This window comes from Alnus glutinosa, chromosome 4, assembly GCF_958979055.1.
Source record: "Alnus glutinosa chromosome 4, dhAlnGlut1.1, whole genome shotgun sequence".
Classification (NCBI taxonomy): Eukaryota; Viridiplantae; Streptophyta; class Magnoliopsida; order Fagales; family Betulaceae; genus Alnus; species Alnus glutinosa.
This window is the reverse complement of record NC_084889.1, coordinates 16,813,480-16,833,345: the sequence shown is the minus strand read 5'-3', so window position 1 is coordinate 16,833,345 and position 19,866 is coordinate 16,813,480. Positions and strand designations below refer to the sequence as shown.

At 35.0% G+C, this 19,866-nt stretch overlaps 1 long non-coding RNA gene across 3 annotated transcripts; it reads left to right on the top strand.

Annotated features, from left to right (window-relative positions):
• The first annotated feature begins 4,372 nt into the window (after window positions 1–4,372).
• LOC133865522 (uncharacterized) lies at window positions 4,373–19,596 on the top strand. 3 transcript variants are annotated; one of them, XR_009899760.1, is made up of 8 exons: window positions 4,373–4,626; window positions 5,141–5,569; window positions 6,100–6,135; window positions 13,194–13,627; window positions 14,158–14,193; window positions 15,099–15,176; window positions 18,236–18,335; window positions 19,319–19,596. It is a non-coding gene; the product is annotated as an uncharacterized LOC133865522 (long non-coding RNA). The 3 variants fall into 3 exon arrangements; XR_009899762.1 differs by having other exon boundaries at window positions 5,136–5,569; XR_009899761.1 differs by lacking the exon at window positions 4,373–4,626 and having other exon boundaries at window positions 5,075–5,569.
• The last annotated feature ends 270 nt before the right edge of the window (window positions 19,597–19,866 follow it).

Genomic DNA, 19,866 nt, shown 5'->3' with positions numbered 1-19,866 from the left:
TAGGCAATCTAGTTGAAAGCTAAGTCTAGTCAGGCGAAAAGTTGGACTTAAGTGTGAAAGAGTCTTTTTGTCAACAATGGATGCTATCATTTTCTTGAATTTTAGCAGCCTTTCTAGCACTCTACATGTAGCGCCCCAAATTTGAACTTGCAAATTTGTAAGCAGAAACTTCCGGTATCCACGTGACATTACTACATCAGAAATAAACTCTCACAGTGAAATATTTTAGTCTTGGGAATTTATAGCATAACACATTAGAGCTGACTGAAATACTTTTGTAGTTTATTAAAAGTTACTTAGGTTTATCTTTACATGCCATATGCACACTAGGTACATCAAAATTAGTGCCACAAACGGCATATAAGCACATAACATAAAACATGCCAAACATGACATCGTTATAAATATTTACATGCCATAAAACAAGACACACATAAATACAACTAGTAATTTCTAAGCTAGCACATAATAGTTCGATAATAGTTTCAAAAACCATCAAAACTGACATATGGGTCCATGCCTTCATTCTCCAGATCTACATCAGTAACTATGCAAATATGACGTCATCATATTTACATAGGCAAACAAGTGAGTCATCCATTTTCATAACTAAGTTACCATCAAATTAATAGCAGTTCATAAATAATACAAATGCAAAGTTTGTATGAATATGCATAGTAGTAACCATTTAGTTTGTGTTTTATGATCATCTTACTTCAGACCTCTCGTTCTTAGGTATCCGAACCCGTTCACGTCCTTTGCCTCACACTTTGAAGTCTTACCTGTTTTTACTAGAATCCTACCAGTTTAGTATTAGTTATATATTAGGACTTCGGACACCCCTGAGTCACTTTGAACCCCCTGGGTCTACTGATTAGCCTTCCTTCCACTTGCTACTTCATCAGCTTGTTGATGGCTATCTCCTCAGCCATTTCAATAATTGGGCACAACATGCAATGCATGAACAAACACCCATGCAATGAACACACACCACACAATCCTAATGAAACGTAAAATCATTCCTTAGTAAGTACATCCATACTTACTCTCCTTGGTATAAGTTCTTAGCTCCTTTTTTGTCATAAATAAATATATACAAAGAAGATAATATATTCATCAGTCCTTTTTCCAATATTAAAACTGTTTATTTTTACATCTATTCATTCATTGTTTTTAGTCATCAATATTAAAAGGTGATTACTTATAAGTCTTTTGACATTTTAAGCTTTATGTTCAAACACCGAAACGTGGTGACATAATGTTTAAACATTAGTCTTTCAGTTAAAGCACTTTAATAAGTATTTTAGAGCAATTATGATTATCCACAAGAATTGTAAGCGTAAAACAAGACAATAACATGAGAATATAAATACTACAACAATTCATGTTTAAGCACTGAAACACAGGATAGTGCTCTTGGTGACATAACACGTAAACATGAATCCTAACAGGATGATATTATGATGCAAAGGATATGGTAATAAGGTGGTAGAACCAACCCTGTAGGAATGCAATAAATGATAAAATAGATATAGGTGGTAGAACCAACTCTGTAGTAATGTAATAAATGATAAAATAGATACAGGTGATAGAACCAACTCTGTAGTAATGCAATAAATGATAAAATAGATACATATTAACAAGAATATATTCACTATTTTACAAAAGCCATTAAATCAATTAAAATCACTACTTTGATTCATGGTTAAGCATCGAAATGTGTGACATAATACTCAAACATGAATCTTAACAATTTATATGGAGAGCTATATAATAAATACACAAGTAATGAAATCAAATAGTAAGGAAGAGGTGTCAAGTGATTGATAAGATATTCCTTTGAAAGTTTCACATTCAAACTATATCTTTTGAGTTTTTGGACTCATTATAGCGGAAGTGAATTAAACGCTTTCTTAGGAATATCTAAGAAGTCACTCCATGCATCAAGATTACTTACCAATCTGATTTGGAGAGAAAAATAAACTTCAAGAACACCAAAGTGGTCGTGTGGTAGAAGGAGAGAAAAATGGAGAGAAAACCAAAGCAAACGTTTTCATGAAAGTTGTCTATGATTTGTGTTGAAAAACAAAGACCCTTACATGCTTATTTATAGAAGCCAAGTAGGGGTAGAAGGTGCAAAATGTAATAAAAGAATTAACTTATTAGATAATTTCTTGCAAACTAGTCCTTACTTTATTATCTATTTGAATTTTAGGATTTTTGTCCAACTAGAGGGCAGCCTACTCCGAGCAATTTTTTGATGGTCAAACCTACTCCGATTGATGTGAAATTTTGAGGGTAGATAGAGGACTTTAAGACTAACACTTTCTCTTTGGTTCAACTCATTTCAAGTTCGTTTTAACTACATTCTGGTCCAGTCAAAGTTTCTGTCTTTTAAGCCAAAATATCTTTAAACTACTTTATGGGTTCACACTTGCTTTATTGATTTTTCTTTCTTGTCATGATTACTCTTTGTGATATTCTTCCTTCATTAATACTTCTTGTTTTTTATACATAAATGTTTCTAGAAGCATAGAGATATTTTTCATTGACAGTTTTTCGTTTAATTCGACAATTGGGTCATTTAAGCACTGGTTTTGGATAAAAAGTCAACTGTTACTAAATTGAATTCTGACTTCACAGGATTCAAGTGTAAACTATATATATACTATATTGAGTAATTATAAGCCATAAAAACATATTTATCAAGCCTAAATTTAGAGGTCAAAGTTCAACCAAAAGTGCCACTTGGCACCTAAATAGTCAACTATAAATCCAAAAAGTCAGCCGGTGGAATTTTCACAAAATTTTACCATGTGATAGATATATCTATTGTGAGTACAACAGTCTTTGAATCAACTAAATCTGAGTCTGTTTGACCTATTTTTGGTTCAATCAAAGTTTAAAGCTTAAATGTTACTTTTAGGTTTTTAAGGGTTTTTAGGTTTTGATCTTTTAAGTTTTCAAAACAACTTTAAGTTTTCTTATAAAAACTTATGGATATTGTCTCCTCAACAATATCAATGATTTTTTAAGAGCTTGAAATTACCGGGCGTTACACTACGTGGCTTGATTTATTTCAGAAACTCAAAAATCAATGCAAAGATCAATGCAAAAGAGAAAGATGGTTTAGAGAGAGATGTTTGAACCAAAAATAGGTTGAACAAACTCAGATTTAGTCGATTCAAAGCCCATTATGATCACAATAAAAATACTTATCACATGGTAAAATTTAGTGAAAACCACTGGTTGACTTTTTAGATTCATAGTTGACTATTCAGGTGCCATGGCTTTTTTTGCTAAACATTTGACATCAAAATTTGAACATGATAAATATGCTTTAAGGGCTCATAAAGACTCAATATAGTATATATAAAGTTTATACTTGAATCCTGTGAAGTCAGAATTTAATTTGGCGATAGTTGACTTTTTGGCCAAAACCGATGCCTAATTAATCTGAGTGTCAAGTTTTTAGCATAAATAAATTAAAATCTTCAGACCAGCTGGCCCTAACTGCATCCAAAACTGAGACAAGTTTATATTTATTTTGTTTAGGCAATTTAGTTGAAAGCTAAGTCTAGTTAGATGAAAAGTAGAACTTTAAAGTATGAAAGAGACTTTTTGTCAACAATGGAGGCTATCATTTTGTTGAATTTCAGCAGCCTTTCTAGCGCTCTACATGGCTTGATTTCTTCACTAAACCCCACCTTTTGGTCCCCTATAAATAGACAGCATGCTAGCCCTCCTTACATTATTTCAAAAACTCAAACATCCATGCAAAAGAGAGATGGTTTAGAGAGATGTGTCTGAACCAAAAACAAGTCAAACAAACTCAGATTTAGTCAATTCAAAGCCCATTATGCTCACAATAGAAATACCTATCACATGGTAAAATTTCTAGTTGACTATTTTTGTAAAGACCAAGAAAATAAATAGGACATTTGACAGTTAATAAATTTTATTTATTAAATAGATGGGACTAATAATTATGTTCTTGGTGATAATACTTGTATTATAGAAATAAAATAAATCTAAGATAAAATAATAGAGTTAGAATAATAATGTGTCCTAATGAAATTAATAATTAATTTTATTGATGAAATATGGTTAGATTAAATGTAGGGTTAAATATTAATTGTCAAAAGATAGGATCTTTAAATTAGTGGGGTCTTGTAATGATTCATAAAAGCTGGGGGCTTTAAAAATAAAAGGAGATTCCTCTTACCACGTGTCAGCACACGGTTGGCTAGGTGGAGATAACATTATCTCCACCCAACCACTCACAGGGTGACATGTGTCACCCTATCCCTCATTATTTTCTTTTTCTTTTTCTTCTTCTCTTTCTTTTCCTTTCTTTTCTTTTCTCTCTCTCTCTCTCTCTCTCCCCTCATGCACGTTCCTTTTCCTCTTCCTTTTCATTTTCTTTCTTCTTTCTTCCCCTCTTCTCCTCCATTCCGCACGCTGCCCTCCTCTTCCCCTTTTCTCCTTCACCCCGTCTTACACACACGTTGAGAGAGACCGAAGCTTGAGAGTGATGATGCAGAGTTTGAGAAAAGAAGAAGGATCCGGCCGTTGAGGAAGATGGAGATGGAAAAATGGAGTTTCTGACCATGGGTGTCAAGGAAGGTAAAATCTATAGCTTTTCCTTGTAATTTCACCCAACCCATTTGTAATATCCCAATTTATATATATATATATATATATATATATATATATATATAATTTATTAATAATATATAAGAAAGTAAACAACTTGCAAGCAAGTTGATTACCTTTTTATTATTATATTTATTTTCTTTCTTTTCTTGTCTTCTCCCTTCTTCATTTCTTTTCCTTTCTTTCTTCTTTTGTCTTCACCTTTTATTTAATTAGTTATTCTTTTTCTCCCCTCTTTCTTATCTTCCCGCACCTTCCTCCTTCCCATTTCTTTCTTATCCTCTCCCACTCTTCTTTAATAATAAAAAAATTATATTGTAGTAACCAACTTGTTCCTCCATGATTTTGGATGATGTGGTCATCATCATTTTGTCTTCCTTCTTTTTCTTTAGTTTATTATTTCTTTTCCTCAGCACCTTCTCCCTTCTCATTATTTTTCTTCTTTATATTCTTTCTCCTGCTGTTCTTCTTCACCGAAGCTCAGTGAGACACAGAGAAAGTGAGACTGAGTAAGAGAGATGTGAGCTGAAGGAGAGGGAATATTCAACGATAAAGACCGAGTACTGAAGGGGGGCAGGAACTGAGAGAAGTAGAGAGAAGTAGAGGGAGAAATCAGTGAGTGAACGAGAGGCTGTGAGAGAGTTTACCCGTAACCCGTGAACCCACCGAACTGTGCAACCCAGACCGAGCAGTGAACGAGGGAGACCCGACTTTCAGGGTCGTCGCCAGCGGTGGTCTAGAGTCCGATTTCTGGCTTATCAGAAGCTGGAATTCCGGTGGGTCGACGAGCAGGCCCGAGCAAAAACCCGACCCGGTGGCCCGACGACCCGAGAGGAAGACCCGGTTCTTCCTGTACGTTTTCCGGTGGCTTTTCCGGCGAGGTCGGTGGCTTTTCCGGTGAAGGATCCTTGGGGTAATTTCTAACAACCTATGATGGTTTATTTTGTGGATTGATTGGATTATTGTGAAATTAGGATTTTATGATTTATGGGAGTTTTCTATGGATTGATTAGGGGATTTTATTGACTAATGATGGGGTTTGGTTGGATTATGATTTTGGGGGTTCTACTGTCAGCTGATTGGGTGTATATTTATGGAGTGTTGAGCTATGGATTTGAGGATTTAAGAAAGTTCATTTTGGGAATTTCTGTGAATAGGTCGAATGATTTCTTACTTTTTATGATTAAAATTACTGATTATTGAGGATTTAGTTCACTAAGGTTGTGGCGTTAGTTAGATTATTTTTGAGTTTCAAGAGAAGTCATAAATTAGTGATTTCAGATATCTGCAGTGAATTGGGTTAGAGATTTTATATTCATGAGCAGTACAACTTGGAGAATTATAGTCACACATCATGTAGAATGTACACATAAGATAATTTAGTTTAAGTCTTAAATTGAAATATCAGAACGTTCCACTAAATTCATCCTTGTGTTTTATTAGGTAAAAGCTTGATCCCGATGCTAATGGAAAGTCCAAGTAAGGGATCCTCTACCCCTTCTAAAATTAATTCATGTCTTATTATTTATCTTTTTATTTGCATAATTGCAATTAATGGTTCTCATTCTATATTTCAAAGTTATATTGATGCATGAAGGACTATTTTAAAAATAGTTTTGAGATGAAAGTTGTTGATATAAATGTCCCCGAGACGGGAAATTACAGCTTTTTGAAATGAATGAGAAAATAAGAGCAAAACTCTCACCACACGTGGCCTCCAGAGTTATCAAAGGAATAAGAATAATTTGTGAGAATGAGATTTTTATAAATGAGGCACGTGTGTGGAGGAGATTATTATTTTGGCCCCAGAGATAGTTACAGAGATTAAGCTTGGTACCGTTGCTTGAGATGGAAGCGCACCCGCTGAAGAACGTTGAGAAAACGGTAATCCGTCTCTATGTCATGCTAAGTGCACTTCAATTAATTAGCTGACGGGGGCAGGGTTTGTGGCCACAGGTAAACAACATTACCTGCCCGAGGTCACAGCAAAGACCGCGCAACCCTATTTACACAGGGCGTAATGGTGTACAGGGGCCCTATTATGAGAAATGATTGGTTTCAAGCATATATTATATCTTGTGTATAAAATAATGGGTTTTAACCTGGTTATTGAGAGTTGAATTTCAAATTGATAAATGATATGACACAAGAAGTTTGGACAGTTGTTTTGGATTCCATGTGTTAAGAGAGAATTCTTTTAAAGAAGATTATCTTTTGTAAACAGTGATAAGTGATATTTATGCTTTGAACTGCATCGGATAATTAAATTATTTTGGAGATTTTAAAGAAAAGAATTTAACTCAACTGTTTTATGGTTGAGGATTTCCTTACTGAGCATTTTTTTTGCTCACCCCTTATTTGTTTTTGTTTTCAGGTTATGAGCAGAGCAACCTAGGCGGCCGGGATGGGATCTAGGAATGCATTAGAACATTGCATTATGTTACCTTAACAAGTGCACTTGCACAACAAATTTAGCTTTTCTTTAAATTCTCAGTTATTGAATCTCTAAAAATTAAATTTTTGAAATCATCGTTTCCGCATTTATTGAAGCCTTGAGTTTTAAAATTTTAATTTATTTGAATCAGCATATTAGTTAAGATAAATGGACGAACCTAACCCTTAGTGGGTTTGGGGGCGTTACAGTTTTGGTATCAGAGCAAAGGTTATAAGGTTCTGTAGACTTTACGAGCTAGATCATTAAGATAGACTTAGTGGGGTAATGGGAAATCACATTCCGGCCTAGCAGAGTTAGCCCCTTTTGTCTTATATTCAGTGCTAGGGAATCATTCCCTATTTTGTTTTTTTTTTTTTTTTTTTTTTTTTTTTTTTTTTTTTTTTTGTTTAACACTAACACTTATAACATTGATTGTAAAGATGGCACCCCACACTCGCGACCAAGGAAATCTCCCTGAGAACGAGAATAGCGAAAATGCGGGAAACCAGGCGCCGAACGGAAACCCCGAGACTTTGACCGCTTTGGCTGCTCAACTGGTGGACCTACTGAAGATGGGTGCAAATACTAACCGAGAGGTGAGACAGAATGAAGGAGAACAACGGGTTTGTACTTTGAACAATTCAATAAGCAACCACCCCTAGTTTTGAAGGACTTCCGGATGCGGTAGCTGCAAAGAACTGGGTATTGCAGATGGAGAAGCTAATGGAGGTTATGTGTTGTACGGATGAACAGATGGTCAGCTATGCTACTTTCAAGTTAACAGCTGAAGCAGAACGTTGGTGGACACCAAAGAAGGACCACCTGCAACAACAGGTAGGCGTAGGCGTACCAATCACCTAGAAGAACTTCAAAGATGCATTCCTGGAACGCTTCTTTCCTCAGTCAGTTCGACTGGCTAAGGCACAAGAATTTACAGACCTGGTGCAAGGGTCGTCGACAGGGGAGCAATATGCAGCAAGGTTCATAGAACTATCAAGGTTCGCGCCGTACTTAGTACCCACGGAAGACCTAAAGGCAAGAAAGTTTGAAAGGGGCTTACAGCCAAGGATCACGAATCAAGTGGTTGCATTCGAAATTGGAAATATAACGGAACTCGTCAACAAAGCGGCGGTGGTGGAGTGGACACTGAATATCAATGCAGAGCATCTTGCCCTATGGACTGTAGGAGTGGATCTTTTTAGAGTTTAACTTCTATAAGATCTAGAGAGCGAATAGGATTTTGCATCATAGCAGATTGACTTTGTGGACCATAAGATTGGTTTTATTAAATTTGAGGTCTCTAAGTTGGAACTAATATTAGGGTACAAACTATGATCGATAACAAAGTGGGATAAGTTCTCAAGACCTGTTTACCTAAGTGTTAAGTTGTACAATCTTTCTTGAGGAATAGCAAATTGTATCGGTTATAGACCAAATTGTTTTGGATGGTTAGGTATTGATGATCACCACACTTTGAGGTATAGTCATGATTTATGAAATGCTTTTAGAGATAAAGATTATAGAAATTCGGATGCTTAATAACTTGGCAGATTTATGGATATTAAGTCAATAAATATATTAAGCATCACGTAGATATTTTATGTGCTTAGTGATTAATATTGAAGTTTGAGATTTCTTGATTTACTCGAGGATGTAAACAAAGATATCTATGATCTGGAATCTGGTATCCTTTTGGAGATGGATATTTGATCTATAGATTTCTGATTCATGTGTTTTAAGGACATATAAGGAAATAAGTTGATTCAATAAATTGATGATCTTTGGAGCAATTATAGTCTTATGATCTGATAACTTTAGTGAAGTTAGAATTTATTAATTTAGGAATGTTTGGCGTTTTCTAGAGGATAAGATAATCCATATGATAGGGTGAAACTTTCGGAAGATCTTAAGTTTGAGAAACGCTCTAATTATCATAGTTGAGGATTGATCAATGTCATAATTGAATTGGATTGATGTTAGGGCTAAATCCATTGACCTATAAGGATAATAGTACATATGCAAGATAAGAGAAAGATCATAGTGCTATAAAGTTTTTAAACAAGAAGAGTTTGAAAACCTTCTTTCCTTACAACCCTTAACAAGATCGATTGCATCTGATGGAAGGAATACAGTAGACTTGCAACAGGATCTTTCTGCACCATCCGTAGAGAGTTTGGTATGCTTAGACCTACAGGTATTACATAATACTGCAGTTAGTTATTCATTTTTGTGAATAAATTGCTAGATCAAATAGAATACCTGGCTAAGTTTCTGGGCGAAAAACCCTAAGATTTTGGACTTCAAGCAAGAGATCCTTGTGTTGTTCTCGAAGACGGTTGGTGTTCTGCTCCAAATCGGTATATCTCTTTCCCAAGTCATTCGCATATGAATCTACAACTTTCTTCAGCTCTTTATTTTCTTGCTGAAGATCTTTATTCCTTCGCCTAGAGTCTATCAACAAACGCTGTAAAATCAAAACTTGAGTTCTTAGCGCTCGAACCTCATTCCCTCTAACTTGCAGACGTCGAGCCATATTGGAAACTGTAGCAGTACCCTGGATACTAAATGCCATGGAGTCATTAATGGCTTCAGCATCAGTCTTTTCTGCCAATAACTTTTCATCTCGTGGTGTAATGATGCATTTAGCCACTGATGTAACAATTGCACCATCTAGCATCATAGAGTCATTAGTGGTAAGATCACCTTTTTGAGATAGGAATGATGGGTGCCAAATTTCTGGTTGTACTTCAGGCACAGCATTCAGATCAAAATTATTTTGAGAACAGGAAGAAGCCATTTTGGGAAAAACTAAGAAAATGAAGATATTCTTCAAAGAACTCTGATGGAGGAAGGAAAGAAATGGAGCTATTCCTTGGAGGATTCGAACAGAAAAGGAAAGAGAAAATATTCAGTGGACAAGATACAGTCTAAAAGTCGTCATTTTGAGCGTAGCCGCAACTATCACTGACAGACAGTCCTCGAATGGTGAGCTCTTTCCCTCTTTTTCAAACTTTCACCTTTCACTTTTCTCGAATCCCGGTTTCACTCAATATCTTCTCCCGGATTACTCGCCTCACCTGTCTCATCATGCGCATGCGGAGGAGCATTTCTAGAAAGGCATGGAGAAAATGTGACTCACTGACAGCATCACTCGCACCTATTTCCTCTCAAATCTCCTTTATAAATTCACTCATCTTCTCCCTTGCAAAGCACACCTTTCAGCTCTCAACCCTTCACACTTTGAAAGCCAAAATTTTTCTTCTGGTTTGAGCCTATCATCACTACTTGAGAAGAAAGATGTAGCATCACCACCTCAAGCCTAAATCAAGAAAAATGCAGCATCACAACCTGATTCACAGACACAGAAGCAAGACTATTCTTGATCATGCTATCCAGAAGCAAGATTATTCTTGATCATGCAAGACCTTCTCTTCCTTCTCGTCACCATAAGCTTTTCTGGCATCTACTCTCAATCCGGTGATGGCGATCTGTGACAGAAGAGAGAGAGCACTACGATATGAGTACCGCACTCATATCTTTTCCTGATTGCTTGCCTCGCCTTCTTTGCTTTCTTCATCTTTCCCCATCTTTCTCTCCTTTGAGGCTTCCATGTTCTCATTTTTCTTCTGGTTTGAGCCTATCATCACTACTTGAGAAGAAAGATGTAGCATCACCACCTCAAGCCTAAATCAAGAAAAATGCAGCATCACAACCTGATTCACAGACACAGAAGCAAGACTATTCTTGATCATGCTATCCAGAAGCAAGATTATTCTTGATCATGCAAGACCTTCTCTTCCTTCTCGTCACCATAAGCTTTTCTGGCATCTACTCTCAATCCGGTGATGGCGATCTGTGACAGAAGAGAGAGAGCACTACGATATGAGTACCGCACTCATATCTTTTCCTGATTGCTTGCCTCGCCTTCTTTGCTTTCTTCATCTTTCCCCATCTTTCTCTCCTTTGAGGCTTCCATGTTCTCATTTGGCAAGCTCTCCACCAAGATTATCAGAAAGCATCATCACAAAAGGGAAATGTTATACAAGAAGTTTTTCCTGTAATGAGAATTTCTTAAATGATGTTTAGATTTTCAATCATAATGATGTTTGGAAGAATGAATATGATATGTTTTGGATGATTCGAGTACTTTTGAGTATATTGAAATTTTGATGAACTGTCGGGATTCTAAAGAAAGATTTCCAATCTGAGTAATATGGGATGAGTTTGAGGTTTAAAGGTTTAATAATCAATTCCATGATAGCAGCCAGTGATTACGGATTTTGGTGATAAGTTTATATTTTAAGATGATTCTAAATCATGGAACTGACAATATATGATTTTGTTATTGGAAGAATTTTTGGTGTTATAGGAATATGATTTGCATAATTATTGTTGGAAAACGATGTGTTATGATTAAATCCCATTTTGAGGTTTATTTAGACCAAAATAATTTTTATGGGATAATACTGTTAATATTCTTTCTGACCAGAATCATGATGATTGGTAAGGTCAAATGTGGAGACTAGGTTTCGATGCATTTCTGATATTGATGCCTAGTTGATTTTAGAAAAGTGAGAAATGCTACATGGCAGCAAATGGAATCAATTATATATCAGTTAATATGATTAAGGAAACTGATTATGTTATTTAAGGTTAAGCCTTAGATTTTGAAATTTGCTGATTTACAGACTTGATGTTCATACTTGACGATCTTAGAATTTCTGCATCTTTAATAGATATTAAGTATACCGTTGATGATTAATTGATGTATACTTCGAGGTTAAATCTTGCAATGGAATGCAAGGATATTGCCTGATTTATAATTTGAGGTTTACCTATGATTGGAGAAAAGATTTGAAATGATAGTGTCTTACACACTTTTTGTTGTCAAAAGAAATCATGATTACAAGACCTGATCTTAAGCCTTTATACCTTTGTCATGATATTAAGGATAGTTATGAATGATATGATATATGTTTTGAGGTTTGAAGAATTAAGACTGTCTTACTTGAGGATAGGAACAGTTGGATTTAGTAATAACGTTTAAGGATTTTCTAATGGAAAGGAATTTCAACCCCTAAGGATTTGTAAGCACGGCCTTTTATCGAGACGTTGAACTTTGAATAAGATTCTTCCCTAGTTTTGGGAGGTGGAATTTCAATAACACAAGATGAAAGACTTTTCTTTGGGAACATCGGATAGCAAGGTCAGAGTTACGTATTCTTAAGGTAGAAGACTGAATCTAAGTTAGGTGAGACCTTATCGGATGAATACACTTTATGAGTATGTGACACCGCTCAAGTACGAGTATACTCTCTTGTTTCTTCGACAAGGTATATGAAGAAGTATACGCAGATCTGCCAGACAATATCGAGTAAAGGTTGGTACATCTACCTTAGTCGGTAGATCGACTCATAAGATAGATCATGGTACTATATAAAGCATTATTTTCTTACACCCTTTTTGTAAGGAATAGAACAGCCGCTTATCATGGTCGAGGTTTTCGTCTATAACAAGTTTATTTCTGAAAGAAGTAGATGGAATTTCAACAATAGAAGATAATATGAAATATGCTTTAGTTTCTTTGTTTAGGGAAACTTTATAGTTGATTTTGAATTCCGAGGACGGAATCCTTTTAAGGAGGGAAGATTGTAATATCCCAATTTATATATATATATATATATATATAATTTATTAATAATATATAAAAAAGTAAACAACTTGCAAGCAAGTTGATTACCTTTTTATTATTATATTTATTTTCTTTCTTTTCTTGTCTTCTCCCTTCTTCATTTCTTTTCCTTTCTTTCTTCTTTTGTCTTCACCTTTTATTTAATTAGTTATTCTTTTTCTCCCCTCTTTCTTATCTTCCCGCACCTTCCTCCTTCCCATTTCTTTCTTATCCTCTCCCACTCTTCTTTAATAATAAAAAAATTATATTGTAGTAACCAACTTGTTCCTCCATGATTTCGGATGATGTGGTCATCATCATTTTGTCTTCCTTCTTTTTCTTTAGTTTATTATTTCTTTTCCTAAGCACCTTCTCCCTTCTCATTATTTTTCTTCTTTATATTCTTTCTCCTGCTGTTCTTCTTCACCGAAGCTCAGTGAGACACAGAGAAAGTGAGACTGAGTAAGAGAGATGTGAGCTGAAGGAGAGGGAATATTCAACGATAAAGACCGAGTACTAAAGGGGGGCAGGAACTGAGAGAAGTAGAGAGAAGTAGAAGGAGAAATCAGTGAGTGAACGAGAGGCTGTGAGAGAGTTTACCCGTAACCCGTGAACCCACTGAACTGTGCAACCCAGACCGAGCAGTGAACGAGGGAGACCCGACTTTCAGGGTCGTCGCCAGAGGTGGTCTAGAGTCCGATTTCCGGCGTATCAGAAGCTGGAATTCCGGTGGGTCGACGAGCAGGCCCGGGCAAAAACCCAACCCGGTGACCCGACGACCCGAGAGGAAGACCCGGTTCTTCCTGTACGTTTTCCGGTGGCTTTTCCGACGAAGTCGGTGGCTTTTCCGGTGAAGGATCCTTGGGGTAATTTCTAACAACCTATGATGGTTTATTTTGTGGATTGATTGGATTATTGTGAAATTAGGATTTTATGATTTATGGGAGTTTTCTATGGATTGATTAGGGGATTTTATTGACTAATGATGGGGTTTGGTTGGATTATGATTTTGGGGGTTCTACTGTCAGTTGATTGGGTGTATATTTATGGAGTGTTGAGCTATGGATTTGAGGATTTAAGAAAGTTCATTTTGGGAATTTCTGTGAATAGGTCGAATGATTTCTTACTTTTTATGATTAAAATTACTGATTATTGAGGATTTAGTTCACTAAGGTTGTGGCGTTAGTTAGATTATTTTTGAGTTTCAAGAGAAGTCATAAATTAGTGATTTCAGATATCTGCAGTGAATTGGGTTAGAGATTTTATATTCATGAGCAGTACAACTTGGAGAATTATAGTCACACATCATGTAGAATGTACACATAAGATAATTTAGTTTAAGTCTTAAATTGAAATATCAGAACGCTCCACTAAATTCATCCTTGTGTTTTATTAGGTAAAAGCTTGATCCCGATGCTAATGGAAAGTCCAAGTAAGGGATCCTCTACCCCTTCTAAAATTAATTCATGTCTTATTATTTATCTTTTTATTTGTATAATTGCAATTAATGGTTCTCATTCTATATTTCAAAGTTATATTGATGTATGAAGGACTGTTTTAAAAATAGTTTTGAGATGAAAGTTGTTGATATAAATGTCCCCGAGACGGGAAATTACAGCTTTTTGAAATGAATGAGAAAATAAGAGCAAAACTCTCCCCACACGTGGCCTCCAGAGTTATCAAAGGAATAAGAATAATTTGTGAGAATGAGATTTTTATAAATGAGGCACATGTGTGGAGGAGATTATTATTTTGGCCCCAGAGATAGTTATAGAGATTTACAGAGATTAAGCTCGGTACCGTTGCTTGAGATGGAAGCGCACCCGCTGAAGAACGTTGAGAAAGCGGTAATCCGTCTCTATGTCATGCTAAGTGCACTTCAATTAATTAGCTGACGGGGGCAGGGCCTGTGGCCACAGGTAAACAGTATTACCTGCCCGAGGTCACAGCAAAGACCGCGCAACCCTTTTTACACAGGGCGTAATGGTGTACAGGGGCCCTATTATGAGAAATGATTGGTTTCAAGCATATATTATATCTTGTGTATAAAATAATGGGTTTTAACCTGGTTATTGAGAGTTGAATTTCAAATTGATAAATGATATGACACAAGAAGTTTGGACAGTTGTTTCGGATTCCATGTGTTAAGAGAGAATTCTTTTAAAGAAGATTATCTTTTGTAAACAGTGATAAGTGATATTTATGCTTTGAACTGCATCGGATAATTAAATTATTTTGGAGATTTTAAAGAAAAGAATTTAACTCAACTGTTTTATGGTTGAGGATTTCCTTACTGAGCATTTTTTTTGCTCACCCCTTATTTGTTTTTGTTTTCAGGTTATGAGCAGAGCAACCTAGGCGGCCGGGATGGGATCTAGGAATGCATTAGAACATTGCATTATGTTACCTTAACAGGTGCACTTGCACAACAAATTTAGCTTTTCTTTAAATTCTCAGTTATTGAATCTCTAAAAATTAAATTTTCGAAATCATCGTTTCCGCATTTATTGAAGCCTTGAGTTTTAAAATTTTAATTTATTTGAATCAGCATATTAGTTAAGATAAATGGACGAACCTAACCCTTAGTGGGTTTGGGGGCGTTACACCATTGATCTTAGAACTAGAAAATTGTATGGGCTGTTATTAGTTTTGTATGGATCCAAATTTTGGGTTATCTTTGGGTGGAAATTTATGGGTTCCCTCTTATTTTGGTTTATACCTGAAATGGGTATGGATTTCGTGGGTTTTGAAGCATGATTTAGTTCGTCTATTTTTATGTTTACCGATTGAGGGAATGTATGATTGTTAGTTGTGATTTTGGAAGAAAAACCGAATGGGGGCTGATTTGGGATTATTTGTGGAACTTGTGGGTTTGAAGTGCTAAGTGGATTGGTTGTGTTTAGGTTGGCTTTGTGTTGAATTTATTAATACCTACTGATTTAGGGATTTATTTGGATATGATATTCATTGATCTTTAAGGTGTAATAATGAAATGGGTTATGGACTTGGGCGGAAATTAGGTTATGTGGTATATGGGATTTTGAAGGTGTTAGCCCTATGGCGTCAATCCAATTATGTCGCAAATATTTTGATAATAACAAATTCTATCTTGTTACTCTAATGTATATACTTCAAGTATGATAGTTGCAAGAAACATTCGAACACACTTTCTCAAAGGACCAAAAAGAATCAAAGGCATTTGAAATTCAAAGCAAGAAACCCTTAAGCACTGAAGAACTCAAAGATTGAAGAATCCGTATTTTATTAGGGTATTCTTGTAAAGCTCCTGTATGATTGAACTCCTGAGGCTCCTCACTCTAGAATGAACTTAGGACCCTTCATACATTACATACATGAATTTTTGAAATACGAAAATACGTAGGAATTAGATTTCAAGTTTGAAAATTCTGCTGGAAATTATTTTGTCTTAGAAAATATGATTTCAGGTTTGAAAATTCTGCTAGTAATCATATTGTCTTTGAAAATCTGATTTCAAGTTTGAAAATTCTGCTAGTAATAATTTTGTCTTTGAATATTTAATTCTAAAGTTTGAAAATTCTGCTAGTAATTATTTTGTCTTTGAAAATCAGCTAGCAAAATTCAAATTCTCTCCAACGGTTATGTTCTTTCTAGACCTATAAATACATGACCTTAGTTCTCATTTCAACATTATCAATCAAGTGAGAAACAAACAAGCTTAGAACTCAAAGCATTCTTTCATTCATATATTCAAGTTCATTTGAGCCTTCAAGTTCATTTCATACAAGAGTTATAGTGAGAGAGATATTGTTGTAAAAGCTTTATTTGTATATCGTTCTCAAAAAGGAAAATTGTCATTGTGAGAGAAATCTCAAACCCGGTCCACAATCAATTGTATCAAGAGGGTTGGTGTAACCCTTGTGAGGTGTGAAGGAGATTTTCCACCTTGTGAAGAAGAGTAGTGTTTTCTTGAAGTGTAAAGGTTTTAACTCCACCTGCAAGGAGTTTGGTTTAGTGGATTGAAATCTCAAGTGGTGTGCTTGGGGAGTGGACGTAGGTCAGGTGGACCGAACCACGATAAATCGCTGAGTTTGAATCTCTCTCTCTCCCTATCTCTTCATTATTGTTCTCACATTTATATTCTTAACATTAAACTGCATCTTATATTGTTTGAATTTTTTAATTCAGTATAATTTTCATTAAAACAAAAGTTTGCCATCAATCCTATTCACCCCCCCTCTAGGGTTGTTTATCTGGGCAACAGAAGGTAAAAGTATGGTTTGTTAAATGATCATAGTTAATCCTTGGTTATTTGTTGGAGGATCGATCCTATATTGTAATTGTTAAAATCTAGGGATTTGAGTATTTATTTTGAGATTAGAGTGTGGTTTGCTTATGGGTTGTGTTTTGAAGTTTGGACTTGGTGATTCTTGTATTGGCCATTGTTGTTGATATTGATGAGTATGTAATTTTAGTTGTATTGAAATGTTATGGATTGTTGGTTTGATGGTGATTTTGTGATTTTATGACTAATAGAGAAGTGAACTTTGATATTTATAGATATATTGTTAATTATTGGTTTGGGAAAAGTTTAGGTTGAATGAAGTTGTTTGAATGTTATAAGTATGTTTTGAGGCTTTAATTTAGTATGGACTTATTTATAGGTTTGTATTGACTTGTGAACATTACTAAGTGGTTTAGAGTGTTGGTAGGATTACTTGGTTATGTCTATGACCTATGATTTTTGGAAGGGTTGGAGACTTTATGACTCACTTGGGGATGCTTTGACTTAACTAAGTTATTGATTGGTGTAATGAGGTTTTGGTAGAGAACATGCTATTTCCATTTATAGAAGGGATTGAGTTCATTTGTCTATGATATTGTATTAGGTTATGGTGATAGATGATAAGGTCTTAGTCTTGGTACTAATTGAGTAATGGGAGACCAAGTAACTAAGTAAAGAGTTTAAGAAAGGATTAGGTATTAAATATAAGGTTAAAATGTCGATGCCGTAAAATGGTAAATAGTCTAAATAACCTTATGACAACAAATATGAAATAGTGGCATTATGGGAATACCCAAACAGACTCTAAAGTCAAATAGTATTGGAACTTTATGATTTATGTGCCTATATGCGTATTGTGAAATATGTAAGTGTTTTATGAGACTAGGTTTAGCTTAATAAGCATTTTATACATAGATGTTTATACATATATATGTATATAGGCCAAATACACTTAGTTAGCTTAAATGAATAAACAACTATAAGACTTACAGTTAATAACAATAATAGATAAACTAATAATTATAGTAAATACATATTTGTATCAATAAACAAAGATATCATAAGAACCTAACCTAAATGATAACCTAATAATAGTTAAGAATACTTAACTAGACTTAGAAGCGGTAACGCGACGTGTGAACACGTGGGTAGTATTTGTGTCATAAAGTATGGGATTCAATAGCTAGTCTGACGCCATAAATGTTTGCAGGCTCGTGTCATCATTGGAGACTTTAATTGGTTCTCCAATGTTGTGTCCATATGATTAGAATCCAGTGGGATGTTCGAGTCATGAGTCCAATGCAGCCAAGGTGAGTATTCTACTCACTGAGAAACTATTATTGTCATATATTAATGAATTGCAAAATATATATGTTGTTTTATAAGTCCGAACCAATTGTATGTTGAATATATCTGTTTTGGTTGATTTGAGTAGTTTCAATTATGTTCAAATAATATCAATGATGTTATGAAATGATGCATGAATGAAAGGAGTTGAATTGATTTAAAGTGTTTGAATGTGTGCTGCGATTGGGATTTAAAGTATATAAATTAGAATGATAACAATGCATGTTGATTGATTTATTGTTTGAAGAAAACATAATTTACAAAGAGTAGGTTATAAAGTTTGAATTGTAAAGCATAAAGCATGAACACATTAACAGAAGAGAGGGTAAGCCTCATAATATAATAAAAGAGAGGGTGAGCCTCCTAATAATGGAAGATATGGTGAGCCTCATAATAATGAAAGAGAGGGTAAGCCTCACAATGAATAAAAAGACTATCATGAGCATGCATAGTATTGTTTAAATTGTGTGCTGTTTTCATGATATGTATATTGTAGTTTTTTGCTAGACGTATTAGTATGCATAAGAGTCTCAATGGAAAAGAGCTTATGTATATTTCTATCGAATGGTTGCATGATTTAAATGCCATTGTTTTCTAACTTAAGGGTTAAGTAAACCTGAGCAAACAAACCACAAAGTATTATCATAGGTGAGGTCGTACGTAGTTGTTTCTACAACAGAACTTCTACGTATAATCTTAGCTGCCTAGTATGTTTAAATATTTTCTATTAGTCAGTGTTTGCTATATCAGCTATGGGGGTTTTCAAACAAAAGTTTATAAAATCGGTAGCTGTTATAGTGTACGTATGACTAAAAAGTAAAAGTTGGATCTTTGCGAAAACTTAGTGAATAGTATACTTTTGAGGTCTTAGTATATTTATTTATGCTAAGACAGTGAGCTCATAATTCCACCTATATGGATGTGGCAAACCCCCACAATCGTATAGACAATGTTCATTTGGCTGTAGGTACTCCAATCGTAGTTGATGGTGTTGTAGATGTGCACTTGGGATATTATGACCGAAGCTCGCCGTGACGGTCGTAATTGCGGGACCATGGGCCTCCTCTGTTTTATGGGTTTTGTTTATAACTTGTGACGCCTGTGTCACTTGTTATTGTATATAGTCATTTATGTTATGTATTTAACTTGAGGAAAGACTTAAATAAATAGATGTAATATTGGCTCTTGATTACGATTAATTTATGATAGATGTTTAAGATGTGATATTCGCTGTTAAGTTTATGTTTTCCGCTGCATAGTAGATAGATGTTATACTCTGATTTACCAGGTACATATTATGGGGTATGTACCATATGTTGGCTTTGCGACATATCGTCGTGCCACTGTGAAGATCCGTTTATATTTTAAGAGATTAATGTTTATGCAAATGTTTTGTATTAAAAAAAAAAAAAAAAAAAAAAAGGTCGTCACAATTTTGGTGCCAAGTGGCACTTTTTACTAAACATTTGACTTCTAAATTTGGACATGATAAAT